Genomic DNA, 7,226 nt, shown 5'->3' with positions numbered 1-7,226 from the left:
GGACCACATCTTACCGTTCTCCCAAAGCCCCGACATTGTCCAGCTGAATGGGTCCTGAGCAGTGGTGCATGTACTGATGCAGGAGAGTGCAGTAAGGGATAGAAGGCCAGGAGGCGAACACAGGAGGAGGCAAGGAGGAAGGTGCTGTGCACTCAGCAAAGGCTCCCTGGGGGAGGCCAGGCTTACCTCTCTTTGCAGGAACAGTTTATGATTGAAACATTGCCCTCTATTGCTGCTGCAGTCTTTGTCTTTTGGTTTTCTAAAAATCATTTCTTCGCTGGGCATGGTGGCTCATGCCTGTAATCCCAGCACTTCGGGAGGCCGATTGTACCATTGCACTCCAGCCCAGGCAACAAGAGCGAAACTCTGTCTCAAAATAAATTTTTTTTAAAAAAGTCAGCTAGCTTATGTCTTTTTATTTTTATTTTTGAGACAGGGTCTTGTTCTGTTGACCAGTTTGGAGTGCAGTGGTACAATCATAGCTTTCTGCAGCCTTGACCTCCTGGGCTCAAGGGATTCTCCCATCTCAGCCTCCAGAGTAGCTGGGACCACAAGCATGCACCACCATGCTGGGCTAATTTTTATATTTTTTTTTTTGTAGAGATGGGGTCTCTTCATGTTTCCAAGGCTGGTCTCCAACTCCTGGTTTCAAACAATCCTCCTGCTTGGCCTCCCAAAGTGCTGGGATTACAGGCATGAGCCACCACGCCCGGCCTCTTTTTATGATGGTACTGAAACACTCTTTACAAAGTACTGCTGAGTGCACAATATGATTTTCCTTTAGGTTCAGTTTTTCTATACCAGACCTTGCTGAACCTAATTCCCAGCCTTGTGCATTCCTGGACTCTGTTTCCACCATGCCCTCCAAGTGTGGGAGGCAGAAACAGCTTTTCAGATACTGGTGCTTAATTAACTCCCAAAAAGCATGAAGAAAAAGGTCTTTGGGCCAGGAGCAGTGGCTCACACCTGTAATCCCAGCACTTTTGGCAGGCAGATCACTTGAGGTGAAAAGTTCAAGACCAACCTGGCCAACATGGCAAAACCTGGTCTCTACTAAAAATACAAGAATTAGCTGGGCTTGATAATGGGTGTCTGTAATCCCAGCTACTCAGGAGGCTGAGGCAGGAGAATCACTGGAACCCAGGAGGCAGAGTTGCAGTGAGCAGAGATCACATCACTGCGCTCCAGCCTGGGTGACAGAGCGAGACACAGTCTCAAAAAAAAGAAAAGAAAAAAAATAAAAAGAAAAGAAAAGGCAAAGAAAAAGAAAAGCAAAAAAGAAAAAGGTGTTTGCATGTTTCTGATCGCAGAGACCCTGAAGATGGGTCTGCTGGCCTTTTGCTATTCTCAGAAACCTGCCTGGTGTTTGGGAGGAGGGTTGAGAAGGGGGAAAGAGCTGACCTTCCTCGCCCTGCAGCTGCACGTGGGGATGGCTGTTCTGTGTCCAGTGAGGCATTAGACTCCAGACCTGTGAGCCTTCACATGTTTTCCTCCCCTTCTCTGGCCAGGTGCTGGTTGGCCCACGTGCTCTTAGCTTTCAGAGCATCCAGCTCTGCCAACCTTGCAGGAAGATCTGGGGGTAGGGGGCTCGGGGGAGAATCTTTATTGGGGCCATTCATTCTGCAGCCACATAGGACTGGTGGATCAGGAGCCAGTGCCCAGTTGGCCCTGATGAAAAGCTTAATAGAGATATGTAGTCCAGCTCTGGTCGGGCACAGTGGCTCTCATGCCTGTAATCCCAGCAGTTTGGGAGGCTGAGGCAGGTGGATCGATTGAGCCCAGGAATATAAGACCACCCTGGGCAACATGACGAGATGCCCCTCTTTTATTTTATTTTATTTATTTATTATTATTTTTTTGAGATGGAGTTTCACTCTTCTTGCCCAGGCTGGAGTGCAATGGCGCGATCTCGGCTCACTGTAACCTCCACCTCCTGGATTCAAGCGATTTTCCTGCCACAGCCTTCTGAGTAGCTGGGATTAGAGGTATGTGGCACCACAATCAGCTAATTTTTGTAATTTTAGTAGAAATGGGGTTTCACCATGTTGGCCAGGCTGGTCTGGAACTCCTGACCTTAGGTGATCCACCCGCCTCGGCCTCCCAAAGTGCTGGGATTACAAGCCACCATGCCCAGCTGACACCCCTCTTTATAAAAAATGTATAAAATTAGCTGGGTGTGATGGTGCATGCCTGTAGTCCCAGCTACTGAGGAGGCTGAGGTGGAAGAATTTCTTGAGCCTGGGAGGTTGAGGTTCCAGTGAATCGTGATTGTGCCCCTGCACTCCAGCCTGGGGGGACAGAGCAAGACCCTGTCTCAAAACAAATAATAAAGCAATTATTATAATATGATGGTCAAAGTGTTCTTATTCAGTTAGCCTCTCACCAGATCTTAGTGGAGGGGTCTTCCAACTCTAGACTGCAAGTTAAGGAAAAGTTTTTAAGAGGTAATGGCAGAGCTGAGTTTTTTCTGTTTTTGTTTTTTTGTTTGTTTTTGAGACAGGATCTTGCTGTGTTCCCCAGGCTGGAATACAGTGTTGCAGTCATAGCTCACTGCAGCCTGGAACTCCTGGGCTCATGTGATCCTCCCATCTCAGCCTCCCAAGTAGCTGGGATTACGGTACAGGTGCACCACCATGCCTTGTTAATTTTTTTTATTTTTTTGTAGAGACAGGGGTCTTGCTATTTGCCCAGGCTGGTCTCAAACTCTTAGGCTCAAGCAATCCTTTCTCATTGGCCTCCCACAATGTTGAGATTACAGGTGTGAGCTACCATGCCCGCCCAGGGTGATTTTTTTATTTTTCTTTCTTTCTTTTTTTTTTTTTTTTGAGATGGATTTTCACTCTTGTCATCCAGGCTGGAGTGCAGTGGTGCAGTGGCACGATCTCAGGTCACTGCAACCTCTGCATCCTGGATTCAAGCGATTCTCAGGATTACAGGCATGAGCCACCATGTCTGGAGTCCATATTTTGGAATATTTTCCATTTGTGGTTGGCTGAATCCATGGATGGGGAACCTGCAGTTATAAGGGTCAACTGTACTGGCCTCATCAGTCCAAAAGTGCTTCCACTTCTGTTTTCTGGAGATTACGTGTAATTGGTGTTGATATTTCTTTAACTATGAGCAGACTTCCCCAGTGAAACTATCTGGGTCTGGAAATACCTTTTTCAAGAGTGGGAGGAAAGAGTTAACAGAGCGGGTCTGTTTCACTCATTTCTCACTTCTCTCTGTAACCAAGGTGATGGCTGTTGGTCAAACTGCAAACCAACTCCTGGGATATTCACATAGCTACCCAAAACAGTGAGCCCAGATGAACCAGGCTGTCAGCAGGTTTAAAGTAAACATAAAGATTCATGATGCTTGGCCAGGCACACTGGCTCATGCCTGTAATCCCAGAATTTTGGGAGGCTGAGGTGGGCAGAATTGCTTGAGGTCAGGAGTTCAAGACCAGCCTGGCCAGCATGGCAAAAACCTGTCTCTACTGAAAATACAAAAAATTAGCTGAACATGGTGGTGAGTCTCAGCTACTTGAGAGGCTGAGGCAGGAAGATCACATGAAACCAGGAGACAGCAGTCTCAGTGAGCCAAGATCACACCACTGCACTCCAGCCTGGGTGACAGAATGAGACTCTGTCTCAAAAAAAAAAAAAAAAAAGGCAAGGTGAGCTATGATCATGCCACTGCACTCCAGCCTGGGGGACATAGTAAAACCTCATTTCTAAAAAAAAATGACAAAAAATTTATGACGTCCAACCTGGTGGTTTAGGCTGTGTTGGTCACATGGCAGGAATGTCAGCCAGGCTGGAGTGCAATGGTGTCATCTCAGCTCACTGAAACTTCCGCTTCCTGGTTTCAAGCGATCCTCCTGCCCCAGCCTCCCGAGTAGCTGGGATTGCAGGCCTGTGTCACCACACCCACCTAATATTTTTAAATTTTTAGTAGAGACGGGGTTTCACCATGTTGGCCAGGCTGCTCTCTACCCCCTTGACCTCAGGTAATCCACCCTCTTCAGCCTCCCAAAGTGCTAGGATTATAGGCATGAGCCATCATGCCCGGCCCACAAATTTTGTATTTTTTTATTTGTTTTTATTTTTCCAGACAGAGTCTCTCTCTTGTCACCTAGGCTAGAGTGCAGTGGTGCTACCTAGGCTCACTGCAACCTTTGCCTTCCAGGTTCATGGGATTCTCCTGCCTCAGCCTCCAGAGTAGCTGGGATTATAGGCTCCTGCTACCATGCCCGACTAATATTGTAGTTAAAGTAGAGGTGGGGTTTCACCATGTTGCCCAGGCTGGTCTCGAACTCCTGACCTCAGGTGATCCTCCCACCTTGGTCTCCCGGAGTGCTGGGATTACAGGCACGAACCACCATGCCCGGCCTGATTTTTCTTTCTCTTTCTCTTTCTTTCTTTCTTTCTTTCTTTCTTTCTTTCTTTCTTTCTTTCTTTCTTTCTTTCTCTTTCTTTTTTTCTTTCTTTCTTTCTTAATAAAAACTAGGTCTCACCATGTTGCTCAGGCTGGTCTCAAACTCCTGGACTCAAGCAATCCTCCCATTTCAGTGTCCCAAAGTGCGGCATTACAGGGGTGAGCCACTGCACCTGGCCTAACCACACAAATTTTGACTCCAGAACTCAAGTGGGATTTCCTGGATGAGTACATCTCACACAAGTCCTTGCAGTTTGCTCCTGGAAAAGATATGTCTGTGCTCTCCCTGCAGAGAGAGGATAAAAAAGTGTGCATTTGACCTTCCAGCCTTCATCTATTAATGTCCTTTTTCCTGCTGTTCTTGTATTGTATTCTCTGCTGTAATAAATCTTCATTAGAGTAGAACTTGATCTGGAGTCACATGGGTCCTTCCAGGGAATCACCAAACTAGCTGTATGCGACCACAAAGACAAGAAATTGCTTTATTAAAACTATGAATTCAAGGCCAGGCATGGTGGCTCATGCCTGTAATCCTACAATTTAGGAGGTTGAGGTGGGTGGATCACCTGAGGTCTGGAGTTTGAGACCAGCCTGGCCAACATGGTGAAACCCTGTCTCTACTCAAAATACGAAAAATTAGCCAGGTGTGGTGGTGGGCACCTGTAGTCCCAGCTACTTGGGAGGCTGAGGCAGGAGAATTGCTTGAACACAGGAGGTGAAGGTTGTAATGAGCTGAGATTGCGCCACTGCACTTCAGCCTGGGTGACAGACTACTGAGATACCATCTCAAAACAAAACAAAAAAAACTGCTGGGCCTAGTGGCTCATGCCTGTAATCTTAACACTTTGGGAGGCCAAGGCAGGTGGATTGCTTGAGCCCTGGGAGTTGGAGACCAGTCTGGGCAACTTGGCAAAACCCTGTCTCTACGAAAAATAAAAAAATTAGCTGGGTGTGGTGGCAGGCACCTTTAGTCCTATCTACTCAGGAGGCCGAAGTAGGAGGAACACCTGAGCCTAGGAAGTCACGGCTGCAGTGAACCGTGATTGTGCCACTGCACTCCAGTGGGTGACAGAGTGAGATGCAGTCTCAAAGTGAAAAACAATTCAATTTTTAACATTGTTGCAAGATTTTTAAAATTATGTTTCATATTGAGTACTTTTTTGGTAGTTTGTAGTTTTCAAGGAATTGGTCCATTTCATCCAACTGGTTGGATTTACATAGGTAGAGCTGCTTACTATTTCCTTACTATCCTTTTATTCGATTTTTTTGTTTTTGTTTTTTGGTTGTTTGTTTTTTGAGACGAAGTCTTTCTCTGTCACTCAGGCTGGGGTGCAATGGCACAATTTTAGCTCGCTGCAACCTCTGCCTCCCTGGTTCAAGTGATTCTGGTGCCTTGGCCTCCCGAGTACCTGGGATTACAGGTGCCTGCCACCACGCCTGGCTAATTTTTTTTTTTTTTTTTTTGAGACAGAAGAGTTTTGCTTTGTCTCCCAGGCTGGAGTGCAGTGACCGATCTCGGCTCACTGCAACCTCCACCTCCCGGGTTCAAGCGATTCTCCTGCCTCAGCCTCCCAAGTAGCTGGGACCATAGGCACCCACCACCACAACCAGCTAATTTTTTGTATTTTTAGTAGAGATGTTTCCCCGTGTTAGCCAGGATGGTCTCAATCTCCTGACCTCGTGATCCGCCTGCCTTGGCCTCCCAAAGTGCTTGGATTAGAGGTGTGAGCCATCATGCCCAGCCTAATTTTTGTATTTTTAGTAGAGATGCAGTTTCATCATGTTGCCCAGGCTGGTCTTGAACTCCTGACCTCAGGTGATCTATCCGCCTTGGCCTCCCAAAGTGCCAGGATTACAGGCATGAGCCACTGCACCTGGTCTTGTTTTGTTGTTTTGAGGTTTTGAGATGGAGTTTGGCTCTTGTCGTCCAGGCTGGGGTGCCCTGCCACGATCTTGGCTCACTCCAACCTCCCACTCCCAGGTTCAAGCGATTCTCCTGCCTCAGCCCCCTAAGTAGCTGGTACATAGGCCCAGCCCTCTTTTTTTTTTAAGACAGAGTCTCTGTTGTCCAGGCTTGTGTGCAGTGACACAGTCTCAGCTCACTGCAGCCTCCGCCTCCTCGACTCAAGTGATCCTCCCACCTCAGCCTCCCTAGTAGCTGGGAGTAAAAGTGTGTACCATCATGCCTGACTAATTTTTGTATTTTTAAAAATTTATTTATTGTTGCACGAGGGGGCAGGTGGCAAGGTGCCACGCCTGAGTGGGGATGGCCAGATTGTTCTCCAATCTCCAACCTCAGTGGTGCAATGGGAGATGAACATGAGAATGCTATGGCCTCACGGGCCCTGTGACGTTATGGAAGGATCCGGGGAAGGGAAGCAAAGTGAAGTAACAGGCAGCAGACTGTGGCAAGAATATGGAATGCATCACGAATTTGCGTGTTATCCTTGCGCAGGGGCCATGCTAATCTTCACTGTTACCGTTCCAATTTTAGTATATGTGCTACCAAAAAGGGCACAATTTTTGTGTTTTTTGTAGAGACAGGGTCTTGCCACATGTCACCCAGGCTGGTCCCAAATTCCTGAATTGAAGTGATTTGACCGCCTCGGCCTCCAAGTGCTGGAGTTACAGGCGTGAGCCACTGCACCTAGACTCAAATGGAAATTTTAAAATACAATAACAAAAATTTAAGACTCACTAGATGGACTCAATACTATGAAGAGGAGGAAGAGTCAGGAGACAAAGGTGGATTGATAGAAAGCACTCAAACTTGCTGGTCATGGTGGCTCACACCTGCAATCCTAGCA

The 7,226-nt window shown here is 47.2% G+C and overlaps 1 non-coding gene across 1 annotated transcript; it reads right to left on the bottom strand.

Annotated features, from left to right (window-relative positions):
* Nucleotides 1-6,829: 6,829 nt before the first annotated feature.
* On the bottom strand, nt 6,830-6,937 carry LOC129490976 (U6 spliceosomal RNA). Its single transcript, XR_008660425.1, has one exon. It is a non-coding gene; the product is annotated as a U6 spliceosomal RNA (small nuclear RNA).
* Between the last annotated feature and the right edge of the window lie 289 nt (nt 6,938-7,226).

The sequence above is a fragment of the Symphalangus syndactylus genome, chromosome 9, assembly GCF_028878055.3.
Source record: "Symphalangus syndactylus isolate Jambi chromosome 9, NHGRI_mSymSyn1-v2.1_pri, whole genome shotgun sequence".
NCBI classification, from domain to species: Eukaryota; Metazoa; Chordata; class Mammalia; order Primates; family Hylobatidae; genus Symphalangus; species Symphalangus syndactylus.
This window is presented reverse-complemented; position numbering and strand designations above follow the sequence as displayed.